The sequence below is a fragment of the Carcharhinus amblyrhynchos genome, chromosome 10 (genome assembly GCF_965287045.1).
Source record: "Carcharhinus amblyrhynchos chromosome 10, sCarAmb.v2.hapA, whole genome shotgun sequence".
Taxonomy (NCBI): Eukaryota; Metazoa; Chordata; class Chondrichthyes; order Carcharhiniformes; family Carcharhinidae; genus Carcharhinus; species Carcharhinus amblyrhynchos.
In genome coordinates, this window is record NC_137333.1 from 89,942,900 (window position 1) to 89,966,647 (window position 23,748).

Consider the following 23,748-nt stretch of genomic DNA (forward strand, 5'->3'; position numbering starts at 1 on the left):
ACCCATGCAGACATGGGGAGAATGTGCAAACTCCATGCAGAAAGTGACCCAAGCCAAAAATGAAACCCTATGATTATCATACTTATTCATTTTTGTGCCATCAATTGATTCATCTTGTTATGAGAGCTGTGTGCATTCAGATAAAGAGCCCTTAATTCTGTCTTCTTATCATTATTTCTTACCTGAACTTATTTACTGGTACACACTGCCACTGGCCACTATCTTTGCCTGTTACAGTCTGATTATCATTATCTGCATCACCACACTGCACTTTGTCTATTCCTTCCTCTTCTAACTTTCCAAAACATGTAAAACTCCCCCCCCTCCCCCCAGCCCCCACCATACAGTCGAAAGTCTCCTCTGCTGTCCTATTTATTCGATTTGCCAATACCCCATTGGTCCTAGTGTGGTTCAGGTGAAAGCTATCCCAGTAATACAGTGGCTTTTGCCCTTTGCTCAATTAAAACCTATTCCTCCCACACCACGCTTTCATTTCTTTCATCCTACACCAATTTGATTGCGGCTCAGATAGTAATCCAAAGATTTTTACTCTTGCGGCTCTGCTTAATTTCAAAAGGTAGATTTGTTTGGATGTTGGACAGGTCAGAGTATCTGAGGAGGGTTTTTTTGGAGGGGGGCCTGGGGGTGTTATTTGTTTCCTTTTGCCATTACTTACATACGCTGAGAAAGGTGAAATCATTTTGCTTTAGCAGATGCAGTAGAAGCAACCCATCATCATAGGAATCTATGCCAACAGATCCATTATGGCTTCACCATCATCTTGTCATTTTAGAAGCACATCAATCATTTCATGCTTTATGATACTGCATAAAATGAAGCATGATAGGGAGATCACGAGTCAGTGTTGTTTCACTGGCTACATCTGGCAACATTTCAGCAATCATTTATTGAGCATTATGTTCAGTTCTGCTGACAGGGCAACACGGTGGCAAGATGGGTAGCACAGCTGCCTCACAGTGCTAGGGACCCAGGTTTGATTCCTACTTGTGACGCTAATAAAGCAAAAACATGAAGAGGACATTCAAATCTTGAAGCTGGTACAAAGAATCACAAACACGAACTCTAGGGTTGGAGATCTGACATAGGAGAAAAGACTAGAGAAATTTGGGCTTTTCAGTTTTCAGAAGAGGCTGCAGGGAGGATTATCCATCTTAATATTAAAAATCTTAAGTCTGCATACACTACTCTGACCAAGACCACAAGAAATTACAGAAGTTTGTGAATGTAGCCTCGTCCATCACACAAACAAACTCCTATCCATTGACTTTGTCTACACATCCCAATGCTTCAGGAAAGCTTCCAATGTAATCAAGGACCCTATGCCCCCCAAATATATGCTGAAATTCTACTACCTCGCTGCCATGGGAACTGGAGCGGACAACAGAAATGTCTGTTGACCGCGAGCGGGAATTTCCAATCTCGCTCGAGGAAACAGTAAAATCCCACCCATACCTTCTTCCATCGGGAAAAAGACACAGAAGTCTAAAAACACATCGCAACAGACTCAAGAACTGCTTCTTCCCTGCTGTCATCAGACTTTTGAATGGTCCTTACATATATTAAGTTGCTTTTTTTCTTCACCCAACCTAACTGCAACACTATATTCAGCACCCTATCCCTTTCCTTTTCCCCTACGTTCTTTATGAATGGTATGTTTTGCCAATCTAGTGCACAAAAAAACACTTTTCACTGTATACTAATAATTGTGACAATAACAAATCAAATCAAAAAACTTCCTAATGACGTTTTCTATCAAGTTCATACATCCATATTTGTAGAAAACGTATTTACATAAACTTGTCATGTTGTAATTTCATACTTTCCCCAGAGGAGGTGTAATAGCGGGGTAATGAAAATGCGACAAGTTTACAACATAGTTTTATTGAATATAGAAATGATTAGTAAAGATGGACTTAATAAAAGGGTCTGATTACGTCTGTATACCCTGGTCCAATTTTCCATTAACGCTAAACCCTTATTTCACCTGAAAACCATATTTGAGTTTGACTTCTTACATAATCATGGGAAATTGACTAATAAAAATTCTAAACACTGTTTATAATTAAACTAGGAAAGTATGACCAGGATTCATAGATTTAAACAGACAAAGACAAAGATAAGTCAAAATCCTCTTTGAAGATCCATACGTGGATTAGTCTTCCAGGCAGAGTAATATACGCTAAAATCATATTTAAATAACTGTTAAATGTTGTCATAGAGATTCACGAGGTCTTTCTAGATAGGCAAGTTATGATTTGCCGAATGGCTTTTATTCTCTGAAGCAAGGGATGTAATTTTCGCACACCCTTCAGCAATTTCACAACTCCATGCCTTTCCCTCCTTATTGTATGAATGTGTCTGTTCACGTAACTTAAAATCAAAATTGAGGACTGTTTCCATTCACCTGCTCAGTTATTCTGCGGTAACTGGCTTCTTTAACCATGAGAGGGCAGTAAACGTGTAAATTAGAATTCTGTTTACAACATAAAATGGTTTTACCCATCCTCGGCAAATGTGCATGATCCTATCTCCAGTCGAAACTGTTAGCAGTCCAGTTTCCACCGCTCATATCAATGTGGGTAGAGTGACGCAGTAACACAGACGGATCCCTGAAATCAACAACAGATGCCAGTGATGAAATAACACTGCAGAAGGTTTCCGTAAGCGAGCATCAGCATCTCACTGAGCCACATTGCACCTGTATAAGGATACTGAACGCACATCGGCTAAAGAAAGGAAAGTAATGGAAGAATTGCCGCATCAAGCAGAGTACAAAGAACAACAATGCAGTTAGTACAGCAGTGCTATAGGTATGATATATCTGCATCCTTTACACCAGTATGACTGGAGAGGTTATCCTCTAAGGTTGGCGAAAATAAATTATATTGTCTTTGTATCCATCATTTTGGTCAGGAGAAAGGGGGGAACACAAGTTAAGAGGGGAAAACCTTATTTTTTACTTTTATTTATAAAATATCAGGAAGAATATTTCAAAATGGCCATCACACAAACTGCAGTAGGTTCTCTGCATACATAATGTTGCAGGCTTGAAGTTATGGCTTTGATCTGTGCAGTATAGAAAGTTCATCACTGAAACCGCTACTCAAGTTGGTTCTTTTATAATTGGAATAGAAGAGTGATGGAGGGTGTGGTTTTCTTGTTATGAAAAAGGGCAAAATACATGCAATTGTTCTGCAGTGTTTTTGGATGAGAAAATGTAGATTTATGTCTTAATCTAAAGACTGAAATTAACTCTGGCTGGAGCCAAATTTTGCATTTTAAATATATCTTAAACATCAGTGGTTTCATCTAACAAAATGGCACAGCATTCATTCATTTTAAAGTTGCCTAGTTTAAGTGCTTCGTCTGGAAATTTCAACTTTGCTGCGTTCATAGAATCATAGAATTCTTACCGTGCAGAAGGAAGCCATTTGGCCCATTGACTCTGCACTGACAACAATCCCACCCAGGCCCTATCCCCACGTATTTACCTTGTTAATCCCCCTGACACCAAGGGCCAATTCAGCTTGCACAACCAACCTAACCTGCACATCTTTGGAGTATGGGGGAAACTGGAGTACCCAGAGGAAATCATTATTTATATTGTTTTAATTCAAGTCAGTTGTGGAAAAGAAATTTCTGGCACAAAGATAATTAAATTGAATCCAAAGTAATGGGTTTTGCAACACAATGCGCTGGTATTAACAAAAACAATTCTGATTAACTACTGCCTCTAAATCTTGTTTAAGACTCAGCAATGAAAAAATATGTTTGGAAAAAATGACTTAAAGATGATGAGCCTTACTGGTGAATAGTTACATAATACCAAGTACTTTAGAAGAATAACGCCTCCGTATTTTTTGTGCTATATTTCCATGCTTCAGAACACAGTTCAAAGTAACTCTTAATGCCCCCACCCCCAAGGATGTGCCAGCATGAAGTTCCACTGATACTATGGTGGGCTGTATTCATTATATCACCGCAACAAATGTTCACGACAACTAAACTGTTGGTGTTTCAATACTCCACCTTTCATGGAAAAAATCAATTGTGTTCTAAGATTGTAATTTTAAAGTTACTTACATGGGTCAAGATGCTTACTGCTAAAACTTACATGGGGTGGGGAGAGGGGAGTGAGTTTTACAAGAAATGTAGTTTCAACCAGCTTGGAACTAGTTGAACTTTTAGGAAAATTTAATCAAATTCAGTACGAGTAAATTTTGGGATTGTATTGTTGCTTTCAGGTATATATTACCTTGACTATGTGGGCAGATTTATTAAAGGTTGCATAACAGAAACTAAGCATTTACATCTTATTCTCCGCACTGAATATTTGGACAAATATGAGCTGGTTAGAGAGAGCCAGCATGAATTTGTAAAGAGTAAGTCATGTCTAAGGAACCTAGATGAATTGTTTGAGGAGGCATGATGGATGAGCTAGTGTTTATGGATGTTGCTTATGTGGTCTACCAGTAGGCATGCAACAAGTTTTCTATAAGGGACAATTAACAAAAATGTGAGTGCTTCGAATTGGAGGTAACGTATTGGTTTGGATATGGATCATATTAGGATGCTGAAAATGCAATATGGATAATGGGTAGGTACTCAAATTGGCAGGAAATGACCAACGGTGTCCTCTAGGAATTCGTACAAGGGACACAATTTTTCCACAATGTTTATAAATGAGAACTATGTATCTAAATTTGCTGATGAAACTAAGTTAGAAGGCACAGTAAATAGTATAGAAGGGAGCAGAAAGTTGCATAGGGGCATGAATGGATTAAGTGAGTGGGAGAAACTGTAGCATGGAGGTCATCCACTTTGGACCGAAGGAGGAAACACTGGAGTATTTTCTAAATGGCAAGAAGCTAAAAACTATGGAAGTGCAGAGAGTTGGGGTCCAAGTACAAAAATCATTAAAAGCTAGTGGACAGGTTAAAAAAAAACATAAAAAGGATGATTATTTCAAGGGAGCTGAAAAACAAAGAGATGGAAATTAGAGCTGTGCAGAATTCTGATTAGACCTCATCTGGGAATATTGTACTCAGTGCTGGGCACCACACCACAGGAAGGATATATTGGCTTTGAAGGGGTGCAGCACAGAATTATTAGAATAATACTGAGCTGAAAGAGATACTTTAATAGGATAGATGCCTTGACTTAAACATAAAAGATTAAGGGAAGGGGGTTAGTTGACATATTTAAGATGTTTAAAAGATTTGCTAAGCTAGATAGTGATAAATCCAGGGATGGCAGGACTGATGTATGAAGAGAAATGACTAGGTTAGGATTGCTTTTGCTGGAGTTCAGATGAATGAGGGGAGATTACAAATAAAATTCTAACAGGACTAGACAGGGCAGATGCAGGAAGGATGTTCCCGACAGTGGGGGTGTCCAGAACCAGAGGTCACGGTCTGAGGACACAGGGTAGACGATTTAGGCCAGAAATGAGGAGACATTTCTTTACCCAAAAAATGGTGAGCCTGTGGAACTCATCACTACAGGAAGTAGTTGGTACTAAAATATTGAATATATTCAGGAGGCAGCTAGATATAGCACTTGGGGTGAATGGGATCAAAGGTTATGGGGAGAAAGCAGGATTACGTTATTGAGTTGGACAATCAGCCATGATCATGATGAATGACAGAGTAGGCTTGAATGGCCAAATGGCCTCATCCTGCTCCTATCTTCTATGTTTCTATGTAAACTATTTATTTTGGTGAACCAGTCCAGACCAACAGACCATAACTTTAAAATTAGAGCTAGTCTATTCAGGGGTAACATAACTTCTTCATACAAAGGGTAGTGGAAATCTAGAATTCTCTTTCCAAAAGCCTTTTGAGGTTAGATCAATTGAAACATTTTAAAACTAAGACTGATTAGATTTCTATTAGCATGTTAAGAATTATTGAATCAATGCAGGTGCAAGATGTTAAGATCAATATCAGTCATTATCTAATATGTTAGAATAGATTCATGGGGCTGAATGGTCAACTTTTATCTTAAGGTGTTTGTGAGCTATAGACTAGGGCTCTCACCTTTTTGCCTCTGAGGTCCACAAAGGAGAGAAACAGAAAAAACATCAGGGGTGAAATCGACTGAGAGATGTACAAACATGTCGGTTTTGCAACAGGTGGGACCATAAGACCATAAAAAATAGGAACAGGAGTAAGCCCCTTGAACCTGCTCTGCGATTCAATAGGATCGTGTCTGATCCTGCATTCCTCATGTCCACTTTCCTGCCCTTTCCCCAAAACCCTTGATCCTTTTACTGATCAAAAGTCTAGTTATCTCAGACTTAAATATACACAGTGACAGTTCTCTGTGGCAAGGAGCCCCAGACTCAAAACTGAGAGAAGAAATTCCTCTTAATTTCAGTCTTAAATTGGAGTCCCTTTATTCTGAGACTGTGCCCTCTGGTCCTAGACTCTCCCATAAGGGGAAACATCCTCTTGGCATTTACCCTGACAAGCTCCTTAAGAATTCTATGTTTTAATGACATAATTTCTTATTCTTCTAAATTTGATGGAGCGGAGTCCCAATCTGTTTAACCTTTCCTAATAAGACAGTCCCTCCATATCAGGATCATCCTAGAGAACCTTCTCTGAACTGCCTCCAATGAAATATTTATCAACAGGGGACCAAAACTGCTCACAGTACTCCAGATGTGATCTCACCAGTACCTTGTACAGTTGCAGCAAGACTTCTCTACCCTTATACTCACAGTGGGACAGTGGTTATCACTGTTGCCTCACAGCGCTAGGGACCCATGTTCGATTCCTGGCTTGGGTCGCTGTCTGTATGGAGTCTGCACATTCTCCCCGTGTCTGCGTGAGTTTCCTCCAGGTGCTCCTGTTTCCTCCAAAAGTCTGAAAGACATGCTGGTTAGGTGCATTGGCTGTTCTAAATTCTCCCTCAGTGTATCCAAACAGGTGTCGGTGTGTGGTGACTAGAGGATTTTCACAGTAACTTCACTGCAGTGGTACTGTAAGCCTAATTGTGACACTAAAAAGTAAACTTTAAATGTAAACTCCAGCCTCCTTAAAATAAGGGTCAATATTCCATTAGCCATTGAAAGTTGACAACACAGTCAGATTGTGTCAGCGGTGAACAGACAGAAGTTGAAATACTTTGGGCATGTGGCTCAAACAGTGGAATAGACAAGATGATAGTGGAAGGAATGGTAGAGGGAAAAACGTAGTGTAGTAAGCGGAAGACCAGATGGAGTGATAACATCATGGAGCTTGAGTTTCACAAGGGCACCGAGAGTGACATAGGGTCGATGCAGCTGGAGGAGGAGAGCGCATTTTTCCACAGCAACTCAGCCTCCCTGAGTTATCAACACCACTGCTATCACATTTTTGCTGACCCTGCTCATACAATTTGTTTTTTAGAAAGATTTTATAATTGAGATACTTTTGGCAGGGCCCTGGAAAACTTCAGGACACCTAGAGGGTTTTGGCTCCCCATTTGAGAATCCCTGATATAGGCAACACTATATTATTATCAATTTCCTGAGCTAAGCAGCTGTTCGCAATACAAAATACAGGCTGAAATGAATTATTTTTTAATGGACATATATGGGAAACAATTTTGATTTGATTTCAGTCTTTAATACTGAAATGTCAGTCAACTTAAAGATTATTATCCTGTCATCTTTTCAAATTTTGGTATGACTTAACAGTTACAAGTCAGGTAAATTGTGTGAATCACTAACTAGATGACTAGTCATCATTCTGCTTGTCATTCAAAAACCACCTACAAATGTAGAAATCTGAAACAAAATCATTGTGAAATGACATAGCATTTCACTATAAGTGCATTTTCTTATAAAACCTACTGAAGAGGCACTGGGATGCCTCACTGTCATCAAAAGTGCCCCTTTTTAATAAAAAAAGAAATTAATATTGCCACCAGTGTTGACTATGCCATCCAGTCCCTTGAAAATCGACTGGACCTGGAAAGTCTTAAGCGTACCAGTAGCACTCTTCTGCAGCCATAGATGCTGACTCCCCTGTTGTACGTAGATAGAATTTTCGGTTCTTGTTGGTGATGTATACTTTCTGGTTTTAGTTAGGTCAGTGTCATTGGTAGCTGGGTCACGAGTAAGGACTACCACTTTGTTATACAGCACTTATAGAGAGAAGTGCAAAAAATCTCTTGTCACCTAACTCCTTGGCTGAGTTTTTCAGGCCATTTGCACTGATGGGATCTTTTGGTCCTGCCAAAGGCAACCTCTGTGGTGGGTTCCCATGTGGCATGAGTGGCACCTTGGCACTGCCCATCAACGATTGACTGAGGTGACAATCCAAGATTTCCAAGAATGATTCCAGAAATGAGGGAGTCCAGTTGTGAGGATAGATTGGAGATGTTGAGGTAGTTTCCCTTTAGTATACAGAAGGTCAAGAGGATTTTGATATAATTGCTGAAAATCATGAGTGGATAGAGAGAAATAATTTCAATTTGTGGAAGGGTTTAGAACCAGAGGACATAATTTTAGAGTGATTGGCAGAAGAACATGAGGAAAACATTTTTTACACAGTGAGTAGTTGGAATCTGGAATGCACTGCTTTCAAAAGGTACTTGAAGGGATAAGTACTTGAAGGAAAAAGATTGCAGGGCTACAGGGAAAGGCTGGAATACTGTCAATGAGGTAAATGACCTTATGTGCTGTAACTGTTCTGTCATTCTAATCTGAGATATCAGCATACTTAAGATTCTGATTTCTTGTGTATCTCCAAATTTAATTGTTCCACAAATGGCAACTGTGCCTTCAACTATTGAGGGCCTAGACTCTAGAATTGCTCTTCCTAAACCTCTCTACACCTCTTCTTGTCTTTCTTGCTTAAAGCCTATCTCTTTGAACCAGACTTTTGGTCATCTGCCCGAATATATATTTTATGTGGTTCTTAATTGTGCATTATAGCAAACTTGTGAAGCATTTTGGGGCATTTTATTATGTTGAAATTGTTGTTGTGTTCTGACTGAGTACAAGTTCAATTTTAGTTCCCTGCTTTTCAGTTATCTGTAAAAATGAACCCAATGTGTGATTTGCTTTTTTTTTTACTGGCCTTCTAAATCAGCATCACTACTTTTAGTGATTTGTATCTCTGTACCTCTAGATCCCTTTGCTCCCTTACTCTATTTAGACTGATTGTCCAAATAGTATTAAGCTTTCTTGTTCTTCCTGCCAAAATGCATCAGCTCACATTTGATTATTGAAATAAATTGGCCAATTAAACACCCATTCTGCAAGTTTCTCAGCATCTGTTTGTATTTTGAAGCATTCTTCTTCTGTAATCATTATATCTGCCAATTGGGTGTTATCCTCAAATTTTGCACTTGTACTTCTGATTCCTAAATCCAATTGTCAATGTATATTGTGAACAACATGATGCCAGCATTGAGCGTAGATCGAAGCCAATTAGATATTCTCTGGAACGTAGTTTACTTTTTGCCAAAACTATTGAAATATCATAATTCATTGGGATTTGTTAACTTCAGGATAAATTTGCTAATGGAAGATTGAAAAAGAATTACTGTTCAGTGGCAGCACTTTATAGCACCGTTGACTGATCAGCCAGCTTGACTCGTTAATAGTAACTAAGAATTGTTATGAAGCCTTGGATTGACTAGGCATTAACTTGTTGCCCCTAATCAATCCCTGCTGTCAATCACAGTCAGCGAGAATCACTGGTTCTCGCCATGTTCTAGCTAACATGACAAAGCTTAATAGATGATTCTAGGTGGAGGTGCAGTTCGAAACTTAGCGGATTTCTTAGTTGATTAAATTTAAACAATGTTCTAGCACATACATGGGGATCACTCCATTTTGGTTGCTCCCTGTACTTGGGTGATATGTGCTCAGTAGTTTAGTAGGGGGGGAACACTTTGTGCAAAGTGAGTCGGATACTTAACTGACCAAATATAAGGGTTATGCCGATTTCTGGAAACTGTTAATTTGCTACCTTCAAATGTCCAGCAGAAATTTCACTGAGGTTGACCTCTGATGTTTGTCCAATGGTATTCATCTCCTTCAGCACATTAAAGGTTGTTTCCTATAGTGAATAGAAGGAGCAGACTTATCTGATCAAATTTCATCCATATGTCGTTTAATTCACACTTTATAAGTATCATATCAAGTATGGCAATTAAAAAATACATATTTTTTACATTTTGTCCTTCATCCTTTGACTGTTCCCTGCTTCCCACCCACCTCAAAGATCAGCATCTTGCCCTCCATACATCCAGTGCCAAAAGGGGCCAGTCGGCCCATTGAGCCTGGACCAGCAACAAGCCCACCAAGGCCCTATTTCCGTATTTACCCTGCAAATCCTCCTGACATTAAGGGACAATTTAGCATGGCCAATCAACCTAACCCGCACATCTTTGGAGTGTGGGAGGAAACTGAAGCACCTGGAAGAAACCCACTCAGATGCAGGGAGAACGTGCAAACTCCACACATACAGTGACCTGAGACTGGAATTGAATCCAAATCCCTGGCGCTGTGAGGCAGCAGTGCTAATCACAGGGCCACCATGCCGTTATTTTGCTGTATGCCAGAGATTTTATTCACCTATGTCCTAGCTTGTTGAAATTTAAAGGGGATTGAAATTAGCTTTACTTTAAAGGAATACATTTCTAAAATGACTATCTTGCATCATCAGCAGGGTCCAATTTGCCATGCTGTACCTAAGGCAATGAAGCATCCCTCTTCAGCTGTGCATGCTTGAGTTTTTTTTGAGTCACAGTCACTGAGAAGCATCCTGATATAAATTGAATGATGCTTGGTGGAGAAGCTGGCAGATGATATTGATTACCCAGTACTGCAGCAAAAGGATTTTCCAATTGCTTTAATTTCCTTATATAGTAGCTTGAACAAAGACATCTGTTTTCCACCTGTGAGACCTTCCTATTTTTGGGCAAAGAGACAGGGCAACAATTTCTGGCCCTTCGAAAAAAATGTGAAAATGAAATAGGGATTTAAAATTTATTTAATTGACTTCAAAGTTGTCAATAAAGGGGGAGGGGTCAGAAAAATGATATTTGCAGCCTTGACAGATCATTTAATTATTAAATTGTGTGATTAATAATGCATCTGTAATCCTCATTATCCAGAAAGATGAAAAGCACAATGCTCATTTTCTGGTTTAATGAATAGTATCTTTGTCATTTTAGTGAGTGGTTTTGAATGACAGGTTATTGTTGTCAAAAAGAGTGTCATTCTTGTTAAAAATTCTTCCTTTTAAGGAAGAAACTGGAAGGTGCAAGTCCAGTCCAAAATCTGGTGCAGCAAAATCAAGTGTTGGCTAAGATCAACTGTAGTATCGACATGCTGTGCTTGGTTGAAGTCATTGGGCTACATTTCAGCTTCATTTGAAGCAATTTTTTAAAGTGGCATCTTGTTCTTTTGGCTAAGATGCAAATGAGATCAAGCCTTGGAGGAGGAGCTATGCCTACTCCGATCAGCTTGGATCATGTAGATCAAGCCTAAGACAGGAGGTGAGAGCCCTGTCTTGTCAGCTTGGATCGGGAATGTCTCAACTTGTTGAGGCTCTGAATTAGACTTGATTTGATTGAATTGGAATAAAAACAAAAAAAAAGGGCACTTATCATTTGACAAAACAGTGACACAGTGGTTAGCACTGCTGCCTCCTGGCTCCAGGGACCTGGGTTCTATTCCTGGCTTGTCTGTATGGAGTTTGCACATTCTCCTTATGTCTGCTTGGATTTTCTCTGGGTGCTACGGTTTCCTCCCACAGTCCAAAGATGTGCGAGTTAGGTTGATTGGCCATTTTAAATTGCCCATAATGTCCCAGGATTTGTAGGTTAGAGGGATTAGTGGGGTAAATGTTTGGGATTGTGAGGATTGGGCTTGGGATTGGATTGTTGTTGGTGCAGACTCAATGGACCAAATGGCTTCCTTCTGCACTGTTGGGTTTCCATGGTTTCTGAAAGTCTACAACTTGTCTGAAAATACCACACAGTGGCCTGATAGATGATGAAATATCAGCCCGAGTGAATGCAGTTACTAAGGGGAAAAAGTAGAGATTGTCTTATGACACTTAGCTTTATCCATGTTTAATTATATCTCTGATATTTAGCCAGTTTTATAGATTCTTACTTACGTCATGTTACAAAAATGGAAATTGCAGCTGTATTATATTTCTCTGTATGTGAAAACGTTTTGTTTCGACAAGATCACAAGATGAGAAAGGCCTTTTATCTCATCTTGATTCACCACCCAGGACAGCCATGCATGCTTCCTCTCCCCCTAGTCATTGCCTCACCAGATTGTTTCTTAAATTATTCTAGCGTGTTCTTTGCTCAGAGATCAGTTTTAAGTCTCTGGATGAAGCAGTTCCAAAGTTACCTTGTATTGGTTTAAATGTGTGCATGTTGTCCAATCCCATAGCTGAATTGGGTACAGTAATCAAGTTGTCATTATATTTGAGCCTCTGCCATATGTTGTGTTTTGGCAACTTTGGTCATTCATATTACTGACATTATTGATTGCTGCCCTGCACTAGCTGGACATATTGGGCTTTGTGTCCACGTAAAATCATAGGTTTCTTTCAAGTTCATTTTTAGCTATTTTAACATGACCCATACAGATATTGCCTGTTGCTCTTCCCTATTAATTTGCATGCATTAAATTTTATCAAAAGAAATTGGTGGAAGAAACATAGGGGTACATTTAAAATTTTCCCATCTGCTATACAGCTGGCATTACATATTATACAGAAACCACCTGGTTTTCTCAAACCCCATTTAGATAAACTCAAATATCATGACATCTAGTTAGACACACAAGTGCTTAAACTTATTTATATGTGTTTACAACTGGTTTCACTCTTAATCTTTAGGCAATTTTGATGACCCAGAAATATAGAATTTTCAGTGATGAAAATCTTAATAAAACTGAAACCATAAAAAAAATTGGTTTATAATTGTCACATGTATTAGCAAACAGTGAAAAGTATTGTTTCTTGTGTGCTATACAGACAGGCATACTGTTCACAGAGAAGGAAATGAGAGTGTGCAGAATGCAGTGTTACAGTAGTAGCTAAGGTAAAGAGAAAGATCAACTTAATGCAAGGTAGGTCCATTCAAAAGTCTGACGGCAGCAGGGAAGAAGCTGTTCTTGAGGAAATACTGGAAACTCTAGGTGATGGATCATCGTGGAGACTGAAATGGAGCTAACATTTCAGGCCAATAACTTTTAAGCCAGAACTGTTTCTAATTTAGCTCATTAATAATATTTATGGTGCAGTTGATGCCAAGCCTGCAGCTTCTATTTACAAGAGCATTAGCCTACCTGAAAAGTTTAAAGTTTGTTTATTAGTGTCACTGCAATGAAGTTACTGTGAAAATCCCCTGGTTGTCACACTCCGGTGTCTGTTTGGGTACATTGAGGGAGAATTTAGCACGGCCTATGCAACTAACCAGCATGTCTTTTGGACTGTGGAAGGAAACCAGAGCAAACTCACGCAGACACAGGGAGAACGTGCAGACTCTGTACAGACAGTGACTCAAGCTGGGAATCGAACCTGGGTCCCTGGCACTGTGAGGCAGCAATGCTAATAACCACAGTGCCACCTGCCAAGCCTGGAGCTACTATTTACAAGAGCATTAGCCCAACTGAAGAACAGTCTCACTGGCATGATGTTCACCTTTTGTTTGATGGTTATAATTACTGACTGAAATTGATCTGATGGGACTGCAAACTCCCTTTGAAGGGTGGGGCCAGTATCTGCTGGGGCACTGACCAGACGCTGTGAGACTCCTTACTGCACTGTCAAACCTGCCAGGGGCAAGGCGGCTGAGGATGGGGAGCGCAGCGAATGCTGGGAGTTGTAGTTCGGGCGTTTCGCAGTGCCAAGCGAACGAGGGAGGGGAAGAACTACAGCCCCCGGGATGCTCCGCGGCTTGGGGTGCGGCGCACGCGTAGTGGTTGAAGGAGGAGGTCGTCGAGCGGGACGGTTGGTGCATCCGCCGACGTTAGCGGTTTGTTTTCGCAGCTTGTGTGGAGAGAGGAGCGGGGTGCGGACTCTGTGTGTGTGTGAGAGGAAGAAGGAGGTAATTATGAAATCACTGAAGATTATTATGAGCGCCGCATCAGAAGGAGAGGGAGACATTAAGGCCGGGCCCGGTAGAAGGAGGTTTTTTTATATTTTGGCTGACCTGTTTGCTGAGGGTATGAGCGCCTTCACCCTTAGCTTCCAGCCGCAGGGAGATGGCATTGAGGCCTCTGCTGATGGCGGGGGCGGGGGGTGGTGGGGAGAGGAGCTGTCAGCTCAGACGGCAGGACCATTTGTGGCAGGAGTGGTGCAATCATGAGCTGCAGCTCATGACCAGCGCAGGAGTGGCTCCTCGACTGTGTTTGTTTAATGGTGGGGTAAGGGGAGGGAAACCATTCGCTCTTGCCCCTCATTTTGTAGGGAGATCAGATCACCCCCTTCAGCAAACACACACATTTCGTATCGCCTCGTGAACGATTCCGTTGTATCTGCCATAATTAGTGAGTATCCTGGTAGCACAGTGGTCAGTAATGTTGCCTTACAGTGTCAGGAACCCGCGTTCAGTTCCCAGCTTGGGTCACTTTCTAAGCATGTTCCCCCCCTCCCCGCGTTTACGTGGGTTTCTGCTGCATACTCTGGTTTCCTCCTACAGCCCGAAAGATGTGCTGGTTAGATGCGTTGGCCATGCTAAATTCTTCCTCGGTGTACCTGAGCAGGTGCCAGTGTGTGACGACTAGGGGATTTTCACAGTAACTTCATTGCAGTATTACATAATGTAAGCCTACTTGTGACACAAATAAATTAACTTCAAAGCTCTCTGTGCCACAATTAAAGCTGTTACAAGAACATAAGAAGTAGGAGTAGGCCATGTAGCCCTTCAAGCCTGGCCCACCATTCAATAAGATCATGGCTGATCTGAAGTGGATCAGTTCCACTTTCCCGCTTTCTCCCCATAACCCTTAATTCCCTTGTATATCAGAAACCTATCTACCCGTGACTTAAATATATTCAGCGAGGTAGCCTCCACCACTTCAACGGGCAGAGAATTCCAGAGATTCACCACCCTTTGAGTGAAGAAGTTCCTCCTCAACTCCGATCTAAACTGCCCGTCCCCTTATTTTGAGGCTGTGCCCTCTAGTCCTGCTATCCTTTCTAAGTGGGGAGAATCTCTCTACCTCTACCCTATCTATCTCCTTCATTATCTTATATGGCTCTAAAAGATCCTCCCTCAGCCTTCTAAACTCCAACGAGTACAGACCCAGTCTATTCAGTCTCTCTTCATAGGCTAACCTCCTCATCTCTGGTATCAGCCTAGTGAATCTTCTCTGCACTCCCTCCAAGGCCAATATAGCCTTCCGCAAGTGCGGCGACCAAAACTGCACACAGTACTCCAGCTGCGGCCTCACCAGTACCCTGTACAGTTGCAGCAAGACCTCCCTGCTTTTATATTCTATCCCCCTCGCTATAAAGGCCAACATTCCATTCGCCTTTTTGATCACTTGTTGACGTAATCTGGTTCAGCAGACCTCCCTTTCTACTGACTTTCATTTATATAATGCCCCTCTCAACTTCGGATGTCGCAAAGTACCTTATGCAGCTAGTGCAGCACTTTTGAAATGTAGTCACAGTTGTAAAGCAGGAAGTGAGGCAGTGAATGAGTGCACTGCCATCTCCCATAAATTTGATGGTGACCAGATAATCTGCTTTAGTGATGTTGATTGAGGGATATGAATTGACCTGGATACCACTGGTGGAATATTTAAGGCTTTGAGCTGTCTAGGCTGTAATCTTTAGAATTCTCTTCTTACATCTGCCTCTCTACCTTGCTTTCCCCCTTTAAGATATTTCTAAAAATTCCACTTTGAACATTTAGTAATTTGATCTAATGTCCCCTTACGTGGCTGAATGTCATTTTGGTTTATAATGCTCCTGTGTAGTGTTTTGGAATGTTTTATTACATTAAAAGCTCTAACTATATATCGCTGTCATACTAATGTGTATTCATTCAAGCAATTAAATTGACAGGAAAATCAAAACAACATTGAAAAAAAAGTGTTACTACAGTTAGCAATTAACCAGGTGTTTAGTTTCTTTTTTGTGAACAGTGCTGTTGCAGGAATTGACTCAAACAAAAGTTCTGATTTTTCCCTTTCCTGCAACATTGCATTTACTGTTTCATCTGCTTATTGGTGGTTGTTGTTTGGTGTCCAAGGTAAAAATGCTGTCTGGAACTCACCATTTGTTATCCTAAAACAAATTTGATCAGTGATTATTAAGTACACCTGTCAGAATCTCAGTTAAGGTCACTAGGGGTCAACTGCAGATACTGTTGAGGGGTGAACAGTTTGTCATATTGAATAGTGGGAATGGAAAGCTCTTACCTGATGTTTGAGCATGATAGCTTCTTCCAGTTGCACTGAATCCAACTAATAGGTGACAGTAGAAAATGGTAAAATCAGTAATAGTTTGTACACTGAAGGATAAGAGATTAATTTTAAATTCAAAGCTGCATTTGTCCTTTTTTTTTACCTCTTTGGTAAGCTATCATGTCTATTAAATCATCCACAAAGAAGAATTATACTATCTTGTTTAATTATCTAATTCATTTTATTTCATTGTGCATCAAGTTTCTTATTTTGCTGTACTGAATATGGCCATCTTGGATGTAGTTAATCCTTTTGTGAATGTTGCCAGTTGTCAAAAATGTCATGCTGGATGCTGAGCATTCTGATAGTGAGTCACTGTATGCATAAGAAATATTGGTAGTTTATGTCTGTAATGCAACCAGTACAGTTACAAATTCTGAAGCTTCATGTGCAGTTTGTGCAACGCAAACCTTTCCATTAGCCTGCACCTATTTTTGATTCATGGAGCTCAGGCACCAGTACTGGGGCAAAGTGGGTGCTGAAACGTTGGGATGATCTTCACCTGAACTAGGTTGGGACCAGTGTTCTGGTGGGTTGTATAACTCGGGTACTGAGGGCTTTAAACTAAATGGGTGAGGGATCGGGTGAAGGAAGCTGTGATAAATTACAGTATAGAATTGATAATCTGAGTGTGGTAGGGTAGGACAGAGCATACAAACTGGAGTGCCCCAGTCTAGAGATTGTGAAAATAATAAAATGACAGAATTAAAGGCACTCTTTCTCAATGTACACAGCAGTAGATGAAATGACTAATCAAATGGTTGTTAACTGGAATGATCTAATTGCAATTTCAGAGATGTCTGCAGGGTAACCAAAGCTGGGAATTGAATGTTCAAGGGTATTTGATCGACATTCAGGAAGCATAGATGAAAAGGAGAGTTGTGGTAACATTTAACGTGGGATGAGATCAGTTCATTAGTGGGAAAGGATCTTGGATCCGAAGATCAAGATGTAGAATCAGTTTAGGTGGAGCTCAGAAACAGCAAGGGCAGGAAACGTTGGTGGGCATTATTTATAGACCACCAAACAGTAGTGATATTGTAGAGTACAGTATAAATTAGGAAATTAGAGCTGCATGTAACAAGAGTAATGCAACAATAATGGGGGACTTCAATCAACATATAGACTTGGTAAACTTAATTAGCATTAAATCTGGAGGAAGACTCTCTGGAATGTATGTGAGATGGTTTTCTGGAACAGTATGTTGAGGAACAATTTAAATAATGGGCTATTTTAAATCCAGTTTTGTACGATGAGAAGGGTCTAATTAATCTTGCTATAAAGACGTCTTTAGTGAAAACTGATCATAATGTGCTAGAATTTTACATTAGGTTTGAAAATTACGTTGGGAAATAGACAGTTTTAAGCTTTATTTGAGAGTTTTAGGAATAATATTTGGCTTTAAGTTTAGATTATATTTCTGCAGTTGAGTGTTAAGAAAATTGGAGTGTTAATTTTATTTTAAAAGATGTCAGCATTTTGAGGTTTTATGACTTGAAGTGGTGAGGGAAATTAATGTAGCAAAAAATCTATATTGTTGCCTGGCAACAGGAGGCCCCCAGGCACTGGCAGAAACAGAGCAACAGTTTTAGTTTGATTAGAAACCAGGAGCCAGGGCGAACTAGATGGGAGGGAACTGCAGAATGCAAATTACCCAAAAAGGGTCTTAGGAACCAGGGAGTGGGACATAGAATGGTCCCAAGAAGACCTTTCAGGCAAAGAAGAAGAATCTGGAAAAGGTCCTGTTCAGTGAAGTTGAGTGAGAAGCAGAGGAAGACTCCAAATTAAAAGACAAATCTGCAGGAAGCAGATGTAAAGCAGTATAGGTTTGCAAGAAGCCCAAGATCCAAGGAGACCCAAAGGTTCATGGCCCCTTACTATAGGTCTATGCAGCAGTGGTGTACTGTTGGCATGGCTGGGTATCTGACAGCTTACATGGAGGTGAACATTGAATGCATATGGCGCTCTAGGACAGAGGAACATCGGAAGGAGAGGTTGAAACCCTGGCGATGGATACTTGGTGAAGACATCCGAGCAAATGTGTCACTTGGGAGAAGATAACAAGACGTACTCTTGAGAGTGGAGATTGGAAGCCCGTTGAGACCAATTGGCTTTGTTTGACAAGCATCTGAGGAGGAAATTAATGAAAAATCCATGGAAGTGGTTTTGGGTGGCATCTGCCACTTGGTTTGAATGTGGGATGTTTGACCATGGGTCCCCTATTGGTTTACATGGCTGTGCACTTACTGTGAATGTTCATGTACAAAATAGATTTTGTAACTTATTATTAATCTCTGCATATCTGTAAAGGTACAATTGGAGTGAAATAGTTCACTTTTTCTTGTTTAATAAACTTTTTATTCATTTGTTGAAAGTTCATCAGCATTCTCTGTGACTGTTCAGTAATTGCCCCAAGCTGGTTCTAACCTGGGACCTCACTTGTCCAATATTAACATCAGCTGGGATCATAACAAAAGAGTTAAATCTTAAAAATAAACTCTACAAAGGTATGAAGAGAAAATTAACTGTAGTTGATTGGGAAACTACATTAAAAGGTATAGTGTTAGACAGGTGAAAGCTAATATTTAAATAATTAATGCATGGTTTACAACACTTTGGAGAAAAGTACAACAGGAACGGCTTTCCAAGCGTAATGAATAACAAAACTGAAGATTCTGTTAGATCGAAGGCAGAGGCTTATGAAGTTGTCAAAAAAATAGTAAACCTAGGAATTGAGAAGTTTTTTACAATTTGGCAAAGAAGGACTGAAACTAAGATAGAAAGAGAAAGCGGAATATTGAAGTAAACCAGCAAGAAACATGAAAGTGGGCTGTAAAGCCTTCTATAGTGAAGAAAAGAGTAGTAAAGACAAATGTGGGCCCACTATAGCCAGAGACGAGAGTTTATATTGACGGATAAGAAAACGACAGAGAAACTAAAATACTATTTGTATCTTCACCATGAAGTGTGGCATAGTGGTTAGCATTGCCAAGGATGTGAATTTGATTCTGGCCTTGTGTGAACTCCACACATGTAGTCACCTATTCTCCCCACGTCTGAATGGGCTTCCTCTGGGTGTTCCGGTTTTCTCCCACATCCAAAGATGTGCAAGTTAGGTGGATTGGCCATGCTAAATTGCCCCTTAGTGTCCAGGCATGTGTAAGTTGGGTGGACTAACCATGGTGAATGAGGGTGTGGGGATAGATGCTCTTTCAGAGAGTTGGTGCAGACTTGATGGCTGCCTTCTGTGCTGTAAAGATTCTGCAAAGCCAGACATAACTCCCAGATATACTAGAGAGTCAAGGATTAGTGTGAATGAGGAACTGAAAGAAATAAATATTAATAAAAAATAACAGGAAATTAATGGGACTGAAATTCCCTGAACCTGATGATCTACACTGCACATTGTTGGTTTAGGTGGCTGTAAAAATAGTGATGCATTGATGGTCATTTTACAAAATTCTGTAGATTCTGGGAAGATGCCTGCAGATTGGAAGGTAGAAAATGTAATCCCACTGTTTAAGAAAGGAGGGGGAGAGAAATCGGGAAACTACGCATGTGACATTAGTGGGGAAAGTGCAAGAATCCACTGTAACTGGGCACTTTGAAAATAATAGCAGGATTGGGCACAGTCTTCAATGCTTTATGAAAGAGAAATGTTCGACAACTTGGAGTTTTTTGAGGATTACTGCATCTAGCAGAATAGATAAAGGGGAAACCAATGATGTGGCGTTTTTTGGATTTTTTTTACAAGGCTTTTGATATGGCACCAAACAGAAAGTTCGTAAGCAAATTTAGAATATATGGATTGGGGATAATGTTGCTAGCATTGATTGAGAATTGGTTAACAGACAGAAAACCAAGAGCCTGGACTAGCCATAAAAATACTGTAGCTTCAGGAGCAGGTCAGAGGCTTCGAATCTGGTGATAAATAATTCACCTGCTGACACCCCAAAACCTGTACACCATCTACAAGGCACAAATCAGCAGTGTGATGGAATACTCTCCAATTGCCTGGATGAGTGCCGCTCTACAACTCTCAAGAAGCATGATACCATTCAGGACAAAGCAGCCCATTTGATTGGTACCTCTTCTACAAGCATTCATTCCCTCCACCACCAACAAACAGCGGCAGCAGTGTGGCCTTAGGCAGCACCTTCCAAACCCATATCTGGGATTACCACCATCTTGAAATTCTCCTCCAAGTCACTCACCATCCTGACTTGGAAATATCGCTGCTCCATCATGTCACTGGGTCAGAATCCTGGAACTTCCTGCCTAACAACATGTGGGTGTACCAAAACCTCAGGGACTTGTGGTTCAAGAAGGCAGCTCACAACCAATGTCTCAAGGGCAGCTAGGGATGGGCAATAAATGCTGGTATATCTAGCGGCACCCATATTCCATAAACGAATTAGAATGAAGGAGTCATTCTCAAATTGGCAGACAGGGACTAGTGGTACTGCAAAGATCAGTGATTGTGGCCCAGATATTCATAATCCATATCAAATGTTTGGACATAGGGACGAAATATAAAATTTCCAAGTTTGCTGATGCAAAACTAAGGAATGTGAGTTGTGAAGAAGATACAACATGATTTAGACAAAATGATCAGGCAAGATGGAATATAATGTGGAAAAATGTGAAGTTATCCAATTTGGTAAGAAAAACAGAAATGCAGAGTATTTCTTAAATAGTAAGAAATTGGGAAGCATTGATGGCCAAGGGACCTGGATATCCTTCCTTGTTCATGAGTCTCTTTAAAAACTACCATATAGCTGCAGCAAGCAATTGGGAAGGCAAATGGTATGTTGGCCTTTATAGCAAGAAGGATTGAATGCAGGAGTACAACTGTCTCTTGCTGCAATTGTATCGATCTTTGGTAGTACCATGCCTGGAGTATTTGTACTGTTGTGATCTCCTTATCTATGGAAGGATATACACTCCAGAGGGGGTGTAGCAAAGATTCATCACTGACCCCAAACTGGTGGGATTGTCCTTTGAGGAGGGATTGAGGAAATAAGGCCGGTATTCTTCAGAGTTTAGAATAATGAGTGGTGATCTCATCAAAGCATACAAAATGTTTACAGAGCTTTACAGGGTAGATGCAGAAAGAGTGTTTTCCCCTGGCTGGAGTTGGGGTTCTAGAACCGTAGGATGCAGTCTCAGAATAAGAAGGGCATAAAGGACTGAGTTTAAGAGAAATTTTTTCAATTGGAGGGAGATGAATCTTTGGAATTCTCTATCCCAAAGGGATGTAGAGGCTCGGTCATTAAGTATTTTTCAAATAGAGATTGATAAATTTCTAGGCGTAAAAGATATGAAGGGACAGTAGGGATAGTGTGAGAAAATGGCATTGTGTAGAAGATCAGCCATTATCTAATTGAATGGCAGAGCAGGCTTGGGCTGATTAGTCTACTGCTCCTATTTCATATGTTTCTATGTTCCTTGTATCTGTCAGGTTTGCAATCTAAATTTTTGTATTTCTCTCTAGATATAATAACTATCGAAACAAATTCTTAATGTGCAGGATTCTCATTGGGGAAACAAGATAAAATAGATTTTTAAAGTGTAACTATGAGCTTTTAAAAATTATTTTAACTTTGCAGCTTGTACTTCCTCTTTTGGATGAAGAATTTATTTATTTGTGAGGATCTACGCTGAATATTTCCCCACAGCCTGGAAAGCAACCATTACCACGTTCTCTTAACCAGCTTTGTAACTGTGCTGTCACTGATCTTTAAAATCATCTTGCAAACATCTGTTATAAGATGCTTTATCAAATGCCTTTTGAAAGTCCTTGCATGCAACATCAACTGCCCTATCTATCTTCAGTCCTTTCCACTATTTCGTGGATAGTTCAATCACGTTTGTTAAACGTGGCTTGCTTTTAAGAAATCAGTGGTTGTCATTAATCAACCCATGACGCCAAGTGACAATTAGACCCTGATTTATAGTTTCAGAGATATTAAAAATTTGCTTAAAAATTTGAAGGCAGAATCACTCAAGTTGTTCTGGGAGAATTGGATGTACAGATGTGTTAAACTTTTTAAAGCTCACCAGACATCCACATTGTCATCTGGGCGAGTCCGTTGTATCTAGTAGCAGTGGGCATAGCCTCAGGATAAGGCTCGATTATTTAGAACTGAGCTGCAGAGAGGTTTCTCACTGAGGTTGTGAATCTTTGTGGAATTATCTATCGCAGAGGTTGCAGTTACTTCATTGTGGAACCATCGGGGCTCTGGTTTATTTTTGATATTTCAAGGCATTGGGGGTTGTGGAGAATAGGCATTGAAGTACAACCATAATTGTATTGGATTGGTTGAGTAAAGTGATCCATTTCTGTTCTTATACACTTCCATGCAATTTTTGTTTGAGGCTTCAGAAAGCACGTCTGAGCAGTATGTAAAGTACTTTGCTTTACTTTGGGCTGAATGCAGTTGTACAACAATGTATGTTTCATAATGAGACTTTTAATAATACTTGTTTTAATATATGTATATACATATATGTATATATTTGCAGATAGCCTCAAGTATAAGTGGAATTTTTCATAATTTATCACAAAAGTATCCAATTGTATTGAAAGAAGCTTACAAAAGGTTTTTGATAAACTTAAAATTTAAATAACCTCCTGTCCCCCTTTAAAGAAGTTTTTGCTGACAAATGGAATGATATAATATAGAAGCATTAATTTACAAGTAACTTGGTGTCACAAATGTACAGTAACTCAGAGGATAAAACTATTGGAAACCCTTCAGGTTGCATTAGTAAGCCAGGCTGGTGCACTACAACAGTGACTGCCCTTAAAAGTAGTTAATTTGCTGTAAAACACTATAGGACATCAGTGGTGAAGGGCACTGTAAATACAAGACTTTTTATTTATCCTTCCTTTATCTAACTGCCTTCCCTCCTTCCTCACATGCTTATTTAGATTCCACTTAAATTAATCTGTACTTTCCACCTCACATCCCCTGTGGTAGTGCACTCCATATTTTTACCACTCTAAGTATGTTTCTTTTCTCACTTTATTTGTATCATCACAGTGATGGTAACCACCCTTCCCCATTTCCTCCTGTCAGTCACCATTCTGTTTCCATTTCTGTTGTATTTGTACCTCTTACCATTGCATCTTTCTATCTGGACTAAGGCATTACTCTTTTCCTTCTCCCTGGCATTTCTCCCATAATGTGGAGATGCCGGCGTTGGACTAGGGTAAACACAGAAGTCTCACAACACCAGATTAAAGTCACCTTTGTCTGCACCTTTAAGATTTGAAT

At 40.1% G+C, this 23,748-nt stretch overlaps 1 protein-coding gene across 11 annotated transcripts in view; it reads left to right on the plus strand.

The window, feature by feature from the left end:
- The first annotated feature begins 2,651 nt into the window (after positions 1 to 2,651).
- Positions 2,652 to 23,748, plus strand: part of LOC145349167 (inositol polyphosphate-4-phosphatase type I A) — a 171,202-nt gene continuing 150,105 nt past the window's right edge. For 10 of the 11 annotated variants that reach the window (XM_080197575.1, XM_080197573.1, XM_080197581.1 and 7 more), the window contains exon 1: positions 13,987 to 14,100. The gene's annotated coding sequence lies outside the window, so the exon portion shown is untranslated. Of the gene's footprint in view, positions 2,832 to 13,986; positions 14,101 to 23,748 lie in introns of those variants that run through there. The other variant, XM_080197574.1, reaches the window with a different exon arrangement.